This window comes from Acomys minous, assembly GCF_964271855.1.
Source record: "Acomys minous genome assembly, chromosome: 16".
Taxonomy (NCBI): Eukaryota; Metazoa; Chordata; class Mammalia; order Rodentia; family Muridae; genus Acomys; species Acomys minous.
In genome coordinates, this window is record NC_140498.1 from 56,435,317 (window position 1) to 56,454,937 (window position 19,621).

Sequence of the window (19,621 nt, forward strand, 5' to 3'; positions counted from 1 at the left end):
CTTGTCTAACAAGGGGGTGGGGGTGGGGTAGCAGCGTTTCATCTGTCAGTCATTCTGGGCTGGGTCACGTGGCCCCCCTGGCAGAGCCGGGTGGCTCGGGTATTCTGTGCCTCTCATGTTGCCAGCGCGCGCAGCAGGTGAGCTGCATGGGTGCGGATTCAATCAGGGAGACCCAGCTGCGTGTAGACGAAGCTTCTGGGGATGCCCACTCGGGATCTGAACCGAGTAGGAAGGCCATAGCGGGTTTCCACAGCCTGCCATGGGCACACAGCTTTAGGACCACCTCACTGCTCTTCTGAGCCATCCCTGAGGAAGCCACATCGGCACTTCTGGGAAGTTGGTTGGGAGAGGTCTCGGTCCAGGTCCTGGCTGACTGCATCAGAACCTGCAGTCTAACGAGGTCCCTGGAGGGATTTCTCTCTGCGCTTCAGACTTGGGGATGTGCTGCTGCCTTAGAGTAGGATTCTCAACTCAACGTGCCTCCGACGCACCCGGAGCTCGTTAAACAACACGGACCGAGGGCTGGGCTCTACTCTCAGAACGTGGTGATTCACCATGGAGCCCAAGAATTTGTATTTCTAACAAGTCCCCAGGTGACTGATGCAGGTCCCTGGGGAACCTAAGGTAACAGTGGCTGCCATAGAGTAGGTCCCTGACTCCAGATGGGGCAACATACCTTGCCTGAAGACTTAGGATGCCTGATCTCAAGACTTACTTGCTCCTGCACTTGGGCCCTGGGATCTATCCATTCTCGCCCACTGATTTTTGGTAGTTCTGTTTAAATAGCATATGCATTTCCGCTTTTAAGAAAGGAACAATGCGTGTTGGCTGGTAGCTTCGTGGGCAGCTCTTTGGCCTAGAGAGGACGTCTGTGTCTCTCCGAGTCTCCATTTTGTCCAGGAAAGGTTGACTGAGATCAGGAATAGAGATCCTGCCCCAGCCACAGCTCACGTGAAGGTAAGAGTTTCAAAGGGCTGACTTTGGTCACATCCATATTTATTTCTGCAACCCTCAACTAAAGCGGCATAACAGGATAATAAAATTTCCTCCCTTCTCCATTTTATTAATTAAAAAAAATATCCCGAAACAGTGAAGACAATTTGAGATTAAAAGCTTTATTCCAATACAAAAAAAGTTTACATTGTGTTCCTTCCTGTGTGTAAACTTCCTGTGTTCCTGTGTGCGTGTGCAGAGAAAGAGACATACAGAGATAGACAGAGACACAGAGAAAGAGAGAGATACACAGAGAGATGGAGAGGGAGAGGGAGAGAGGGAGGGAGGGAGGGGGAGGGAGGGGAGGGGGAGGGAGGGAGGGGAAGGGGAGAGGACGCGTGCATGTGTGTACTTTGAAGTGGAATTTGTTTGTATTCTGCATCTTCAGCTTTTGGTCATAAACACGTTGCCAGCAACATCGAAATAAATTAGCCCACTCTGACGTCCCTGCCGTTAGTGACGTGTGGCTGGTTTAAAAATGTGACTTTTACTTTCAGCCATCTTGACCTTGTTCCGTGCCTGTGTCCTTGGTGAGACCAACAACTTCATCTGTTCCCTTTCCAAGCCACATTCCTTCTCCGGGGCACTCTCGGGCAAGTGGGTAGCCTGGGTGACAGTTTGTGAGTGGGTGTGGCACGCTCCACAGCAACCCTGACTGTTCTGGAATTCTCTGTCCATTGGTCAGGGCCCCAGTGTAGCTTGACTCTCAGTTTGACACTGACTGTTGCTAAAATCCCTTCCCCAGGGGAGACGTAACCACGACTTGTCCTTCCTCCTGAGGCCTCAACCAGAAGCAGCCGGGATGATGCCGGCAAACTTCACCCCGGGGAACCAATGTGTTTCCTGGGTTTCTGTTGCTGTCAGTTTAAGGTGTGGCCTAAACAATGTTTATTATTAGGCTTATAATTATAGTGGTGGTATTATCTAACCCGCCTTTATAATCAATAGAGACACGGACGCCTGATGGATTTTAGAATCGCCCATTTTCACCTGGGGCAAGGCAGATGTTACCTTCTAAGCTGCCTTCATTTATATCCCAGCCTCCATCCCATGCCATCTCCCACCCATAACCCCATAATACTTTCCAAGGTTGTTCATCTGGGCCACGTCTTTCACGTGGAACTTCAGAGCTCCTCCTCTGGGCCCACGCGGCTCCTTCCTGTCCCACGGTGATTCTCCTCTTCCTTCCTCCTCCGGTCCATCTGCCCTTCTTTCCCATGATCCTTCTCTCCCAAAGCTCTCAAACCTTTGCTCCGCCCCTTCCCTCTTATTCAGCCAATCAGGGAGGCAAGGGTGAGGGCAGCAACTAGGTCTTGGGATCCAATAATTAGCACCAGACCGACACCCAACAGGTTTCCTTACAGAGCATAAGCGAGCGGGCAGGCGGTGTGTGGGTGTCATCCCCCCACTGAAGGCTGCACTGGAAAGTGTTTAGCCAGCAGGGATGGTGGTTTTCCCTCAGCCACATAGCTGGAGCTCTGTCCTCCAGCCTTCCCTCTCCCCGACAACCCCACCACACACACACACACACACACACACACACACACACACACACACACACAGAGAGAGACTCTCTCTCTCTCTCTCTCCCTCTCTCTCTCTCTCTCTCTCTCTCTCCATATATATATATATATATATATATATATATATATCTTCCAGCCCCTCCCCAGGCTGCTTAAAACTGGTGTAATGGAGAGGTGGAATACAAAACTGAAGGTTCTATTTCCCTCCCCACCTCTCTCTTTTTTCTTTTTTAATTTTAAGATTTATTTATTTATTTATTATGCATAGTGTTCTGCCTTTATGTACACCTGCCCGCCAGAAGAGGGCACCAAATCTCATTGTAGATGGTTGTGAGCCACCATGTGGTTGCTGGGAATTGAATTCAGAACTTCTGGAAGAGCAGCCAGTGCTCTTAACCTCTATGAGGGGATGTTAACAGGCAAAACATCCAGCTGAGATGATTTTTATGATTGGATGCAGCTGAACTCCAGTTGGTTGGAGGATGGCTCTACATAACAGCTCCACAAATACCCCGGGGGACAGCTGGCTCTCCTCATTTGCAAAATAGAGTCAATAATAATTAAATGGCGCTCCTCCTGCCTTGCCCCTGGCACACCACCAACATTCAATGCCTGTAAGCCTCCTCAGATGCTATGTCACGCCTTAGACCAGAAAGATGATTATTTTTAATTTTAATAATCTTGGTCAGATTGCCTTCCTAAAATTTAAAGTGGCTCTTGTTTAAATTGAGAAGAATCTTCTGAATGTTAACTCGCAAGGCTGATTTGCATTTTTGAGAGTCTGAAGCAACACATTTTGCTGAGCCCTGGTCTCGAAGCTCGCATTTAGGAAACACTGGAGGCGCTGGCCCAGCATCTAGTGGAAATAACCCTGGCCTGAAAGAACAGTGCATTATAAAAAAAATCTCATTTGTTTATGGCAAACACTCCCCCCACCCTTCATCTCTACCAATAGCAACAGACTCTACTGAGGGGATTGCTTTCTGTGTTATAGTGAGTTTGGATCAACCATGAATTCCCAGTTGGGGACGTGTGTGTGTGTGTGTGTGTGTGTGTGTGTGTGTGTGTGTGTGTGTGTGATATTTCATACATGCCTGAACACAGAGGACCCTAAGGAGAACCTCTCATCTCCCAGGACACAGCAAATCAGTCAGAGGACCGCATATGTCCTAGATGTTTTATGGTCTGCAAAGCAACTCCTCATACATTTTCTAGTTTGGATTCTCATAAAAGATCCACAGGGCAAGGCAATCTGTACCTGCCTTCTCTGAGAAAGGAGACACCAATGCACAGAGAGGCCCCGGTTTTGCTTGAGTGCCACAGCGAGCTGCAGGTAGGGCGTGTCTTGCAGGTACATGCGCTAGACTCACCATGGGACAGTTGGAGCTTTGGGAAGCCCATAGGCCTTGGCCAAACAAAGCAACTGAGTGTGGGTCTGAGTCCCTAGAGCCATACAGCTTCAAAAGGTGTGCCTTGCTGGGACTGGAGAGATGGCTCAGTGGTTAAGGTGACTGCTCTTGCAGAGGACCTGGGTTACGGTCTCAGAACCCAAACTGCAACTCGCAACCATCTGATGCCCCCTTCTGGCCTCCACAGGCATTGCATGCACATGGTACACAGCCACATATGTAGACAAACACTCATGTATGGTAAATGAAAACGACAGAAAAGGACAGGGTTTTCTAGGAAAGACAAGCACACGTGACCACCACCAGGGAAGGTAAGATTGGGAAGTCAGTACCAACAAACCTGACTTTACCCAGAACTAAAGCTGTGAGTCATTATCACAACACATACCCCTGGAAGATGTCTGTCCATCAGAGATGTTGACCTGGCTACAGGATGAGCCAGCTCTGTGGCCCATGGCTTCCTGTGGTGTGGACTTGAAAGGCCTCCAGCCTGGCCCTTTTTGTTGAGGAAGGGCACATTTTGTGAGGCAGAGGATAGACACTGTAAACATCCCTCCCTCCCTGGAGCGGATGGGTGTTTGATTTCACAAAGCTCTCACTGAAGGCTGCAGATAGCATGACGGATTTACCGGCAGATACGGGATGTTTTTAGCACGGTTAGGCAATGGTTGTATATGTTGGCAGTGGTTATTGTGTGTTCATCTGTGTTTTATGTCACAGGCAGAGGTCATTCTTAAATGCTTAATTGTCCCTGCCAGGAGGACACTGTTGGCCGCATCAGACGAGTGTATGTTGCAGCAATGCAACAAATGTAACGCCAGGGACATCAGGTCTGGAAAGTGTGGTACAACCGTTTAAAATGCAAGCAGCTGTGTATATGCTGTGGTGAGGGCCCCCTGGGCTGTGCTACATTACAATGGGGGGCATGTGCAAAGAAAAGATTACACTTAGAAGGGGGAGCGTCTGGGGGGAAGGGAAGAGAGAGGAAGAAGGAGACTGAAGGAAAGAAAGAGGAGGGATGAGGAGAGCAGGGAGGGAGAGAGACTGGCAGAGGAAGAAGGAGAGAGAGAGAGGGAGGAAGACAGGGGAGGGTGCCCACACTCCCTTACAAGGATGAGCCAAGGCCTTCCACTAGGCTGTACCACCCGGAAGGCCCCACTACTATCTCCAGGCAGCCAGCCACACAGCTGATTTCTGCAGCTCTGTTGTCCTCTGGGCTTCCCGCTGGGAACCTGGTCCACGGGCCATGAGAGTCCTTGAGGCGTGCACAGGTGAGGCAGCTTCCTCACCGGGTCTGAGGTCCACTTCCTTAACAGCCAGTGGCAATAACAGTGTTCGCTCTTCTGCGGGTCGCTGGGGCAAAGGGGAAATGTGTGTCCCCCCCCCCCCCCCCAGTATTTTGACTGTTGGATGCGTTTCACATGACCCAAGTGCGCCACAACTGGCTGTAAGAGCAGGAAAAGCTCGGTGGGCTCTGACTGTCTTTGAGCCTTGCCTTCTGGCTCCTGCAAAGCCTGCACACAGCCCAGCCGTCACACTGCTCACTGGAGACTGCAGGTCGGCGTGCACACTTAAGGTGCTTGAGGTCATTTCACTCACGCCAGGCGCAGGCTCCTGAAATTTGAGTTTTCATCTGATAGTCCATGGAGTGAGCATTCCTGTAAATTCATGTGTGTAAATCTAACTTAGTCTTAGATTCCTTGATTGCTTTATAAACTCACACACCCACATGAAAGTAACATGTGAGTCACCTTGTCCAACTCTTCCTTTGTCTGTCTGTCCATCTGTCTGTCTGTCTATCTATCTATCTATCTATCTATTTTTCATCCATCTATCCTGCCTACTTGCCTCCACGTTCACATAAGCATCATCTGTTGCAAAGCATGGGCTAGGAGAAATGCTCAGCAGTTAACAGCACCTATTGCTCTTGTAGGGGACCCAGGCTGGGTTCCTGGTGTCCTCACAGCAGCTCACTTCCCTCTGGAACTTCAGCACCAGGGGATCCTATGCCCTCTTCCGGCCTCCGTGGGTGGGGACTGTACACATGCAGGCAAAACACTCACACACATAAAAATAAACTGAAAAAAAATTAAAATATTGAAAACCATATTTTTCATCATTTCCCTTAAAAATGGAAATAATATACATGCCTTTTCCCACTCAATAAAGGCTCGTGTAGTTACCTATATGCCGACTGACTTGGTGCGTTTTAATGACAATGCGTTACTTTATGGGGTGGAGACTGGTTTACAATGGTACGCACAGTCTCCAGATCTTCCGGGAAAGCCTTGATGGCCAATGTCTGCTCCCTATAACTGCCCCTCCCCTCCCCCCCATGGTTCATTTCACATTGCCGACATGTTGTTTTGGCACAGCGGAGCAGGAAGATGTGTGTGCTGCATCTCTGCGAAAGGCTCTAGAAAACTACTGCGAGGAGACTACACAAAGACCCCAGCTCCTCTCTGTTGTTGGGCACCGCGGTCCCTGGGTTTCCTTCCCCAGGACAAAGAGCAGCGTGTTAAAGTCCTTGGTAGCTATCTTCAACAAGTCAGCCTTTCCAAACGTGCGGGAGTCCCCAGGAGCGAGACTGTTGTTGGCTCATTTTTAAAAGTAGATTTTTTTTAAAGGAAGAACCTTAATTAGTGCTACTAGATTGCGTTCCAAACAGCTTTCCTCAAAAGCATTTGCAACACCATCCTCCTGTTAGTGTTGTACGAGGGCGTGATTGCTGGGGTCTCCGTCAGGTGGTAGTTTTGTTGCTTTATTATTTTTTATTATTATTATTATTATTATTATTATTATTATTATTATTATTATTATTATTATTATCATCTCACGACTTAGTCAGTTGGAGGGATTTAGAGTGGGACGCTGTTGGCTGCTGTTGGCGTCTGTTACTCTGACCTCGGTAATTTGAACAGGGTTTCTTGTTTTAGCCCTCGGAGTTGGCAGTTTAGCACATAGCCTGGACCCAAGATACCTGGCTGGAGGTTTCAGTGACAGAGTGGATTTCCCACAGAAGATACCTGGGGGAAATAAGACATTGTAGACAGTTGAAAATTACATGAGTATGTGCATATGAATCCTGGAGACTCATGCAGACCCGGGCATATGGCTAAGGATTCAAAAGTCCCACTGTTGATACGTCATAGCTTTTATGCATTTTTAACCTTGGCTTGTTTGCCTTGTTGCTTTGTAAATGCTCTTTACATAAGCGGCCCCTAACTCCGAGGCTTTTTACATTGAATACATTTTTTTTCTAAACCAGTTGTCCTCACCAGCCTCTCTTATGCTGTGTTTCCCTATTTTAAGCCTTCTTACCGTGAGGAGCCGGTGTCTCCTGGACACGGAGGACCAAGGCAGCACAACCTCACAGCAGCCATGCTTGCCTATGAGGACCTGTGCAAAGCCAAGCCGGAGAACATTCTAGTGTGGGAGGGGAAGAGAGTCTCGGCTCCCTGCCCCCAGCAGAGGAGCGAGGGGCATTCCGTGGCTTTAAGGGGAGGGGAAATGAGTTTTCCCTAAGGATGTGGCTCCAGGCAGGATGAGCATGCTCCAAAAGGTGGCTCTGTGCCTGCAGTAGAGTTGATGAGCTATTAAAAAGCAAGGGAGGGAACACAATGGCGGAGCATGGAGGTGGGGGTGACAGGGTGAGGGTGGGCAGTGGTGGGGGGGGAGTTGGAGCTGAGAAGAATGAGGAAGCAGAGCAGAGGCCAAATATAGTAGAAATATATTGTATGACAATTTCAAAGAACCAATACAGGTATTTTTAAGGTCTCTTTATTGCACATAGCCAAATGTTTCTTTTTTTTTTAAAAAAAGCTCTCAAAAACAAAAAATGTTGTGGGTTCCCTAGCTAATGTGGTGGATAGGCCTGTAATCTCCCCCCACCCCCACCTCTGCCAGTTCTCAGTAGCTGAGGCAGGAGGATCTCGTGTTGGAGGTCAGGCTGGATTGCCCCAGCTAGGCGCTGTCGTAAAAACAGACTGTCAGGCAATCGAAATGCCATCTGAGCCTGCAGATGCTCCAGAAAGCATTTCTGCACGCCTAGCACCCGAGGTTTCCCTAGGAAGGATTTGCTCTTTTCCCCCCTTGCATCTCAGTCATTTGTGCAGATGGGACTTAACTGCTTAAGGTTTGAGATCGGAAGTCCAGATGTCCCCTCTGGTGAATGATGTTTTGATTGCTTCATTTGCTGTCGGCCTATTGCATTTAACGTCACCTTTCTGCTAGGTTCCTTCCATTTGAGCGGGGAGGGGGTCCACATTGGGAGTCATCTGTTATACTGAGCCAACGTTTCGCTGTGTGGCTGTGCCATGCTAAGTAATTATGATGATTTCCTAAGTATGTCCCAATGGCTTGTAAGGTGAGGAGGTGAGCTCTCCTCAGCAGTCTGTTGACCTTTGGGGGGGCAGGAGCGGTCTCTGGTATTTCTTCTTCCAAATAAAATTAGGATCTCAGTAAAATTCCCACACCTTTATTATTCCAATTCGAAGTCTCTTCAAATAGATGTAGAAATGTTTGGAGACACTGACCTTTGATATCCAGTTTTCCCACTCAAGAATACAGTGTAATTAGGTGCAGTGGCATGCGCCGTTAGCCCCAGCACTCAGGAGGTGGAGGCAGGCAGATCTCTGTGAGTTCGAGGCCAGCCTCATCTACAGCAAGCCCCTGTTTGCACATGTGCACGTGTGTGTGTGTGTGTGTGTGTGTGTGGTGTTTTTCCTTTTCTTCACATCTTGTTTTGTGAGGTTCCCAGCACCCACATGGCAGCTCACAACCATTTGTAACTCCAGTCCCAGAGGAGCTGGCGCCCTCTTGTGGCCTCCTTGGCATGCGTGTGTAGGCAAAGCACTCATACACATAAAATCATTTTTAAAAACTTAAAATAGGATCTATGCCTAATATCCACAAACGCTGTTTTTTCTAGCCATTGTTCCTTAATCAAAACAGCATAACAAATATTTACATTGCATTTCCATTCTAGTATAATGAGCAATGCAGGGATGGTTTAAAGCAAGCAGTTAGATGTTCGCTTTGATGCCATCTATATAAGGGTCTGAGTGTCTGGATTCTAGTGTCCATGTGCCAATTTCTCAAGAATAACAATTGATATATATATATATATATGTGTGTGTGTGTGTGTGTGTGTGTGTGTGTTATGTACACACACACACACACACACACACACACACATCCAAACTTTGTTACCAATTAATGTTTTGGCACCACAGTTCCACACTATCTTTAGCCACATTACAAAAGTCTTCATTTAGCAGGGGAATCCATCTACCCTCCCCCCCCCCTGCTCCCCGTGGAAATGCACAGTGGGGAGCATGCACAGAGGCGACGCTGTAAGGGGTGAATTGTTGTTGAGTCCTTGGCTTCCATGGCCATTGGCATAGTCTGGAGACTGTCCACACCCAGCCAGCATTATTGTGACACAGAGCAAGAGGCCTGGGGCATCTAAACCCCAGCATTGCTTGTACCGGCTCTCCTGGGGTTCTGGTACCCTTCCGTGAAGGCTCTCAAGGCAGAGGAGAACCAAACCTAGCTGAGGAGTCTCTGACAGCCGGGGAGTGAGGTGGGGGGGGGAGGGGGAGGGGGGAGAGGGGGGCAGCCACCTGCCGAGGGGCTGGAAACTTCCCAGCACCAGATTGAACTTTTAAACTTCACATGGGTCTTGTATCCTATTTTGTCTTTTTTTTTTAAACAAACGATAATTAAAGACTTTGAAAATAAGAGTCTTATTTTGTTTTTTGTTTGCTTGTGGCAGGGCCTCATTGGCTGTAGCTCGGGGTTGGATTTGAACGCATCGTCTTCTGGCCTCTGCTGACCCTGAGGGCTTACAAGTGGGATTGCAAGCATGATCTACCAGGGAAACATCACAGATCTTAAAGATGGTGGTGACAATGTCCCCGGACCCTGGAAGCAGATTTTGGAAATAAAAGCCCAATGCGATTAGTTTTGTGCTGTTCTTAATTTGTCATGATAAAATTTTAAAATATCTCATTCTTCGGCTTGTGGTTGCCAATCCTGCTTCAGAAATGAGTGTGTGTGTGTTTCTGTGTGAGAGGGCGTGGAGGTGTGAACAAGCTCTCCCAACGAGCTCTGTCACTAGTTACAAACTGATAAATTTTAAGTCTTTTGCCTGAGTGCATCTGTGTATCATATGCCTGCAGTGACGGTGGAGGCCAGAAGAGGGCGACTGATCCCCTTGAACTGGAGTTAGAGATGGCCATGAGGCTCCAGGTGGATGCTGGGAGCTGAGCCCTCCGTGAGAGCAGCCTGTGCTGCCAACCTCAGAGCCATCGCCCCATTCTGTTAGTGCCATTTTCACGATGGGTGGGGCCCAGGCCAGACAGCTCCAAAACACAGCATCTTGATACACTGACTATTGGGACTATCTGAGGGATGGCAGGTCATACTGATGCCCATGAGCGTCTTCTGAAAATGTCACAGATGCTTCTAAGAGAAACATCCTTATCCCTAACAAAGGAACGCCCTCTCCCCCGTAGAGTGACACAGAGAGGAGTCCGAGCAAGTTTGTTTGAGGCCCCCTACTTACTCAGTACCCAAGTATCTTAGCGTTTCCTCCCTAACTCCATGCCTCACCCCGCCAAGTATTAGAACATCCCGGTCTGTTATTTCTTTGGGTCTTTGTTTCCTTATGAAAGAGCCCATGCCACAGAAAACCTGTGTTAAGGGTATCCGTGTGCTTGCCTCTTCTGGCTGGGAAGCTGACGTTCTTGGGAAGACAGCTTGACCTGAGCTGACTCGGACATTGTGGAACTTTGCAGGTCAAGAGCCCAAATTACCTTGGGTTATCTTAGTCCCTTTAATAGGCATTTGCTTTCAGCCTAGACCTGCCTTGCCTTCCTCGTGACTATGCTGTAAATCCGAGGGAATGTGTGGCTGAGCTCGGCAGCCCTCTGGCCTTTACCAGCCCTGAAGAGAGGCTGGCTGTGGAAATGCTTTCCTGCTCCGGGGTAGTTGGCCTGCCCTGTTGATTTGTTGTCTTGATTTATGAGTCCCTTTGTTCTGTGGTTCTGGAAGTTTCTGTTACCTCTTCCATAGCACACTGTAGCATACAGGGTGACCTGAACCCATGTTCCCAGGCCATGGTCACTCATGTTAGGGTGAGTACAAACAATTTCCTTTAAAAAAGAACTATCTCCAGGGTGAGGCTCTGGTCCCTGGTTTCCACCTAGGGTGGGTGGGGGTGCTCACCACCTTCCCACGTCTACTCCAGGCCGTTTCCTATAGTGAGGCAGTAGGGAGCTAGCCCCTCCCCTTTCTCCTCCCCTTGCTCAGTGTTCTACTGGCATCTTGACAGTTGTGTTGTCGAGTGCTCATGCTAAGACACCCACCATTGCAGCTGCTACCACCGGCAGCCATCCACCTCCCCCTTCTGCCTGTGGCGGCGTCCCCAGGACGCGCTAGGGCGGCAGTTCTCAACCTGTGGGTCGCGACCCCTTTGGGGGGCCAGAAGGACCCTTTCACAGGGGTCCCCTAAGACCATCAGAAAACACGGACATTAAAATTATGATTCATAACCATAGCAAAATTACAGTTATGAAGTAGCAATGAACATAGTTTCATGGTTGGGGGTCACCACAACGTGAGGAGCCGTATTAAAGGGTCACAGCGTTAGGAAGGTGGGACCCACGGCTCTAGGGAGAGGAGCCTGGGGTGCAGCAGGCTGGTTAACGGTGGTCCCCTGCCCCTCGGATGGTGCAGCAGTGAGGACGAGGCCCAAGCTGATGGGAAAGACTGTAAGGGACCTCTCTTCTTGTTCTGTGGGGGAGGAGTAGCCTGGGGCTCCTCTGATTTCCTAGTTTCCTGTTTGAATAGAAATATACCCTTTTCTGGAAAAGAAGAAGAAGAAGAAGAAGAAGAAGAAGAAGAAGAAGAAGAAGAAGAAGAAGAAGAAGAAAAGAAACCTAATATATATTTGGTGTGTGTGTACGGTGCCTGACGCACACATGGGGATCAGAGAACAACTGTGACAGTCTTTTCTCTCCCTCCACCATGTGCATTCTGGGAAATGAGTTCTGGACATCGGGCCTAGCTAAGCAGCAAGTGCCTTCACCCTCTGAGCTATCCCAGGGGCTCCAAACTACCGTTTCTATTTTTTTTTTTTTTTTAGACAGGGTTTCTCTGTGTAGCCTTGGCCGTCCTGGACTCACTTTGTAGACCAGGCTGGCCTCGAACTCACAGTGATCCGCCTGGCTCTGCCTCCCGAGTGCTGGGATCAAAGGCGTGCGCCACCACGGCCGGCTCCCTATTTTCTTAAAACAAAACTGTTTTCTCGGTCTCTCAGCACCACGGCCTAGGCAAGAGGAAAAGAAGAGAAATATTCACTCCTCTATGTTAATCTGTCTCTTGTGACAGAGGCCAGCTGGGGTCCAAACCCAGCCACCCTAAAATATCACCCTAGGCTCCAAGAAAAAACTCTCCCCAAATAGACTTTTCTGGTGTATTTTGAGCTGGTTATTTTGGGGACTGTTGCCCAGGAGCTCTGAGAAGCTGTCCTTTGCAAAGAACTGTGCATCCGTAAAGGAGCCATACTCCTGAGGTACAGAGGCAGGTTACTCTAGACAGCTTTGTCATTTATGTAAGGAGGACTTCCTTATTGCCCACACATCCCCTCCTCCAGTTCCTGGAACCATTTCTTCCTGTAACTCAGGACACTATGTAGTTCTAGGCATCTGACCCTTTGCATGTTTTGTGTTTTGGGGGAGGAGGGACTCTAGTGACTATATGTGGCATTATCAAATATACCTTCTCCCCTATAACCCGTCTAATCAATATATCAACTTACACATAGTTTTGCTGAAAACTTACATGGGTGGAAGAAAGTCATTTTTTGTTGTTGTGTCTCTAGTTATGGATGGATGAGTGAACCTAAGAAGGATAGAAGAAAATGCTTTTTCTTTTTAAAGATCTATTTATTTACTTTATGTATATGAGTACTCTATTTGAATGTACACCTGCAGGCCAAAGAGGGCATCAGATCATATTACAGATGGTTGTGAACCACCATGTGGTTGCTGGGAATTGAACTCAGGACCTCTGGAAGAGAAGTCAGTATTCTTAACCACTGAGCCATTTCTCCAGCCCCTGAAAATGCTATTCTTTTCCATCTCCATGCTCTTAGACATTTGTAGGTAATTCTGATTTATTTTCTTTTTCAGCACTGCGAGGGCTGCTATTCTTTGCTATCAACCTGACACACAGGAGAAGAGGGAACCTAGGGTGAGGAGCTGCCTCCATCAGATTGGCCCGCAGCCCTGGCTAATTGATGGATGAGGGCACAGCCTACTGTGGGTGGTACCATCCCTAGGCAGGTGGGCGTGGCCTTTATAAGAAAGGTACCAGGACACGAGCAAACAAACCAGCTAAGTAAGTAGCCTTGCTTCAATTCCAACCCTGAATTTGTTAAAGGCCTGGCTGCCCTGGTGACAGACTGTAGTCAGAGAGGTGACACAAACCCTCTCTGCCCCCTAGATACTTTTTTGGTCAGTGTTTTACTGCAGCAGTAGAAAGCCAGCTAGAGCCTTGCTGCCCTAAGCAAGCACCCCAGCATGGAGCTCCACCCTCAGCCCTTGGGGGTATTTAAGACAGACCCTGACTCAGGCCCTATCTGAATTGTCCTTCCTGCCTCTGCCTCCTGAGTGCTAGGACTGTGGGTGAGCCTGAGAAACTGTAAAACTGTGAAATACAAGATGCTTGTTCGCTTGTCCAGCCTTGCTCGCCTCTCCCAGTTCTCGTTATTGCTAACTTCAAAAGTTCCACCCTAGTTCCCAGAATAGTTACATGTAAGTTTCCATATATCAGATGTCCCCATACGGCTTTCAGCAACCGCTCTAGAGACCCACACCCAAGCCCCCACAAGGAGCTTCCCAATGCCAGATGTCCTAATGTCCATATGGTCTAACTTGATAAGCAACCCCACCTGCTTTGCGGTGTCAGCCTTTAAAACTAGCCTGTAACAGCTACTCGGGGTACTTCACCTCCCGAGTGCTGAGGGACCCTGACACATGGACAATTGGGACTTCTGATGTGTCAGTAATAAATTTTACATATACCTCCAGCCTGTGTGACTTGAGTGGTCTCTCGTGGCGACCCCCTTCCTGAATTGAACTCCAGGGTCCAACAAGCCGAGCCATGCCCAGTTAAAGTTTTCACCAGTATTATTCATGTATTCTCAGACGTTACAGCATTGTTTACCAGCTTTTTTTTTCCTCTTGTACTTTTCAGCTTAAAATCTTAAGTCTAAATCTCTTACTCAATTACACATCAAAATGAAGTAAGAAGCCTGAGCCTCCCATATTGACTTCTAGAAATGACTTAAAGCACAAAGCACGTGTCCTTCTCCATTTAAATTCTGAATTTCATCGTTCTCAGAGTGAACATTCCTTACCTACTAAGGACACTGACTCTAGGCCAGTGGTTCTCAACCTGTGGGCCTCAGTCCTTGGGGTGTGTGTGTGTGTGTGTGTGTGTGTGTTACATATTAAATATTTACATTACGGTTCCAAACACTAGCAAAATTACAGTTATGAAGTAGCAATGAAATAATTTTATGGCTGGGGTCATGTCACCACAGCATGGTGATCTGTATTAAAGGGCCCCAGGGTTCGGAAGAGCGAGAATTGCTAAATTCAGTAGGTTGAGGCCTCTTCTCTCCAGGGTGGGGCTGGACACTCGCTGCGGACTCTTTTGGCCAGGAAACAAAACTCAATTTGTGCTTCCGAAACTGTTTGTGACAAATGTAACCTAGCCTCTGAGCCACATGAGAACGCTGTCTGTGAATTCCACCTTGGTGGGCGGGGCATCCATCCCCGAGTGCGAGCCGACCTCCCCACCCCCACCCCCAGTGGGCTACTGTCACGTGACTTTGCAGTTTCCGGTTCTTTGCCTTCGCTCCCTGTATTTGGTTCCTGTCTGTCCGGAAGGCCCCTTGAGGCCCCAGCCTCTCGTCTTCAAGCTTTGTGATTCTTTTCGTAACCTCAGGGCTTGGGTTGTGTCCTTAGTTTCCCATCAGGCTCACTACTCTTAGAATTTTAAAAAGTCATCAGGCCGGATGTCTTGACCTGGTGGTTTGGGTAAGAGGGGGAAAGGTTTCTCGCTGGTCACTTAGCCCATGGTGGAGAGCACCAGGAAAAGGAGGAAAGGAGAGGGGAGAGGATAGATTAAAAGCAACAATAACAAAAAACAAACCAAAAAACCAACACACCATATTTTTTTCCTCCTAGAAAATGACTTTCCTGTAAATGCCCCTCCGCGCACACCTGCTGCCCCTCCAGCCGTGATCCAAGGGCAGCTGCCACGTGCATGCGGCCCTCCACTCTGAGAGGAAGCGACGGCCCAACGAAACAGGCAGATCTGTGTGGTTTTCCAGTGCTGGGTTCAGAGAAGCAGATCGGTGCGGAGAAGAGTGACGGAATAAGCCCCGTCACAGCGTGGGGGAGCCGCAGCACAGTAGCTTCTCTCTGAGCCACGTGTTAGCGATGCGCTCCGCGGGGCTCCGGAAGACTCCGCTCCGCTGCGGGTTTTCGGGACCTGCTTTGCGGTGGGAGGGTGCTAAGGAGATCAGGGGCCAGTTTTCCAGGTTTTCTGACCGGCTCAGCGTAGAATGAACGGGAGATGAGGTGGCTTCCGGCTTCGGCTGTCTTCATGAATGTGCGTGGGCTGCATTTGGGGACGTGGGAAATAAACACGGATGTTATGCTGACGTCCAGGAGAAATGCTGCATCTCTGTGGATCATAGTTACTTAACTAACGCTCAAGAGTTGAAAATGATGTGACCTTAAAAAGGAAAACTTTACCAGGCTTTTATCCACATATGAGAATATTCTCTGCAAGATAAAGCCTATAACTTTGGACCACTGGGTATCTTAAAAATGTTTTTAAAGACTTATTTTTACTTACGGGTAAGTGTATGTGTCCGTGGGTGTGTGTGGAGGGGGGGTACTTGCACGTGAGGACAGGCGCCAGCAGAAGGCTTCAGGCACATGGAATCCATAGCTTGACCCTTAGAGTCTCTCCTGGTAAACCCTTTTTTCTTTTCTTCCTCAGGAATAGAGAATCTTCAATGAGTTCTACAACCAAGAACACGATACAGTAAGACTTACTGAGAGAGGCGTAGTGAAGGAGCAGGCGCATGCGCGAACGTGAGCTGTAAAGTCCTTTCCAGGATTTGCCCTGGCTGCGCCTGAGAACCACGGCAGCTTTCTCAGGTGTGGATCCTGAGAAGCGGACCCCCTTTTCTGCTTTTCGGACCCAGCAGGCTAGCAATTAAACATATCTCGCCTCTCAGGTACCAAGTGTGGTACAGGGAAGAGCTGGGCATTGTACCAGGTAGAATTACGGTCCTTAAATCTTAATCCTTAAGATGCTCAAGGCGCTGGAGAGATGGCTCAGTGGTTAGGAGCAATGGCTGCTCTTCCAGAAGACCTAGGTTCGTTTCTCAGCACCTACATGAGGGCTCCCAACCATCTGTAACTCCAGGTCCTGGGACTCTGACTCCCGCTTCTGGCCGCTGTCGGAACTGCATGCATTCGGCGCACAGACATTTAGGCAGGCAAATCGAGGCACACCAGGAAGCGGAAACAACCACAGAGGGGTTCTTTCCAGAGCCTTCAGAGAGCATGCAGCCCGGCCAACATCTGGATTTGGGGAAATTTATGACTGATGGCTGATGAGGGAGGGCCATTCCCACTGTGGGCTGTGCCACCCCCGGGACAGGTGGTCCTGGGTTATCTAAGAAAGCAGACAGAGCAAGCCATGAGGAGCAAGCCGTGTACCTCCGTGGTCTCTGCCTCGGGCTCCCGTCTGTCTTCCTTCAATGATGGACTGTGATCTGGAAGTTGTAAGGTGGTTAAGCCCTCTCTTGTTGTTTTTGGTCATGGTATTTAGAATAGCAATAGAAAGCAAATGCGGGGACACACACACATACTGATTTACTAGCACGGATGAGATCAGGATGTATTCATTCCTCCGCCCCACCCCCACCCCACCCCCACCCCACCCCCACCCCACCCTCACCCCACCCCACCCTCACCTCCACCCCCACCCCACCCCCACCCCACCCCACCCTCACCTCCACCCTCACCCCACTCCACCCTCACCCCACCCCACCCTCACCTCCACCCTCACCCCACCCTCACCTCCACCCTCACCCCACCCCACCCCACCCCCATCAGACACCAGTTTCTGCCCAGGCTTCATCGACTCGTTGCTATGACCCCCTTCTCATCCTGCCCCCCTCCCTCGGGGCCCTCTGCTCTCCTGTGACCTCAACTAGAAAGTTCCCTGTAGATAATCCTTTGTTTATCATGGCCCCGGCGACCCAGAGTCCTTGCCACACCTGTGATTACCTCAGTGTGGTGGCTGTGTCCACACTGACCACCTGTCCACAGTTTCCCATGCTCGGCCCACGCTTCCCTCACGGTTCGTGCCTCAGCTTGTGGCTTTGAATTTTCCATTGCTCACCCAGAGGCCAGGAAATCCCCCTTTTCAACATCCGCACTATAAAATAGTGTGATGGTTTTCTGCTATACCCTCTAGCTACCTAACAATGACACACACAGACCTATTGCATTTATTAATAAGCCTTAAAGCACTACGACTGGGCAGCCGTCTAGTCTAGCCTGGCTACTTCCTGGCCACACCCCCCGTGGTACCTGACATCTCAGCCTCACCTTGGCTGCTGCTGCTCCGTCTGTCTGTCCTCATGGCCACGTCTCTTCTCTCTCTGACGGCCTTCCCCTCCCCCCCCCCCCCATTCACTCCTTCTTCCCTTCCTCCCCCCTTTCTCTTCCTTTACGTTCTTCTTTTCTGGTCCCCATCTGAGACCCCCACCCCCCATCCCCGGCGCCCCAGTGGCTTTCTGTCCTCTACGCCCAGCTACAGACTGATCAGCTTCTTTGATAACCAATCATATCGAGATAGGAGATTCTCATAGAAATGGCAATGCTTGGGAGAAAACCAGATCTCAGGGCACAGAAATCAGCGTCTGAATACACACTGCAGGAGATGGATCCCCAGCACCCCAAGGCTGCCTTTATTCCACTGTTCCCATCGACTTCCTGCTCCACCTCTCCTCCGCTCATCACTCACACCTCAGGCTCACTGCGCATGCCTGGGGATGGGACGCAAGACTACGTCATCATATAACGCCCCATGAAAACCCACACAGCCTCGGGTCCCAGTCTAGAACCCAGGTTCCGCGTGTACAGCACCCTCCCGCTGCTGATACCTGCCCACAGCTCTTCTAGCATGTTCCACCCCAACCTAACTACAGCTCCCTTCAGCTCCTCAGCCACTTTCTTCGCCTCTTATAAGCCCTTTTGCCTGGAGCATTATTACCCTCTTTCCTGGGCTTGCTTCAACTCAGCTTATAAACGGAACCCCATTTCCTTGGGTTTTTTTGTTTGTTTGTTTGTTTTTGTTTTTTTTTAGCCCTCCCACACCCAGAAGTCTCCTGTAGCACTACCCCACCTCCCTTGGGCTCCTCAGTCACACACAGCACACCCTCACATCTGTGTTCCTTTCTTGTCCGCGAAACGACTGAAGGAAGCGAACCACTGTGTCTCCATAGCTAAGAAGTCCTGCCCCTCACAGTAGGTACTCAGCAAATAATTACTGCCATGAATGGCTCTTCGGGGTGCAAATACTTGGTAAGGTAGGGCTGGGTCAGCGAGGGTCCGTTTCTGTTCCCGTCATTATAAGCCTTCATCAACTCAAAACAGGACTTTTCCGATGTCATCCTCTCTGCCCTCTGTCCGGATCAACTGTCACAAAGCGTCACACTCATCAGGTATCTCTCAAGAAGAAAATGTATTCACAGCTTCTCAGTAAGTTCTGAGCCAAACCCCGACCCTCCAGAGCTGGGCCAGGACCTACAGAAGCGCTGCCTGGGGCACTGCGGTTGGAAGGTCACGCATGGGGCTTCTGGGAGCCAGCCAGGTGTCTGACCCCTGCTGTTTGTTTGGAGAACTGTCTCCACCTCCCAAGCACTCTGTTTGCAAATGAGCGTTTGCAGCCAGTGGCAGCCTGTGATTAAATGGAGAGTTGCTTGGTGTTTGAACTTGGCTGTTCCTGAAGGTCACCAGTGGGATGGCTCCAGGAAGTCAGCAGCGACTGGCACATGAGGGCCTTCAGTGAGCCGTAATTACCGGCTGTGCGTGGGAGGGCAGAAAAGAATAAGGGGCTGTGCCAGGCATGTGCCTGGTGCCTGAGTTATGACACTTTCAAACTTTAATGGTTCTCTCTCTCTCTCTCTCTCTCTCTCTCTCTCTCTCTCTCTCTCTCTCTCTCTCTCCCTCCCTCCCTCACCCTCTCACCCCCCCCCCCCCAATCTCTCTCTCTTCCCCTTGGACTCAGAAATACCTGAGTCTGGCTTTTCTAGACTTGCATGGTGCTTTCTTGGCAGCCTTTGTGGCTTCAGCTTGTACAGATGGGAGGTGACACACCGCTGGCTTCTCTTTGGCCTTGGGTATAATTGCTGGTGCAGGTGTTGGCTGAGCCCTATTTACAAGCTGCCATCAGCCCCCGGCATTACCCACCCCTGGGAGCTTCCTCTACTGGGATGTGCTCATCTGGAAGCAGCTGGGGAGGTGAACATTCACACTGTGCCTGGAAACCTTGGTGTCACACACACACACACACACACACACACACACGGAC

The 19,621-nt window shown here is 49.6% G+C and overlaps 1 long non-coding RNA gene across 1 annotated transcript; it reads right to left on the reverse strand.

Moving 5' to 3' along the window:
* Positions 1–12,906: 12,906 nt before the first annotated feature.
* Positions 12,907–17,702, reverse strand: LOC311585949. The gene is made up of 3 exons (XR_014775400.1): positions 17,635–17,702; positions 16,738–16,793; positions 12,907–16,032 (listed from the first exon to the last, which is right to left on the reverse strand). It is a non-coding gene; the product is annotated as an uncharacterized lncRNA (long non-coding RNA).
* Between the last annotated feature and the right edge of the window lie 1,919 nt (positions 17,703–19,621).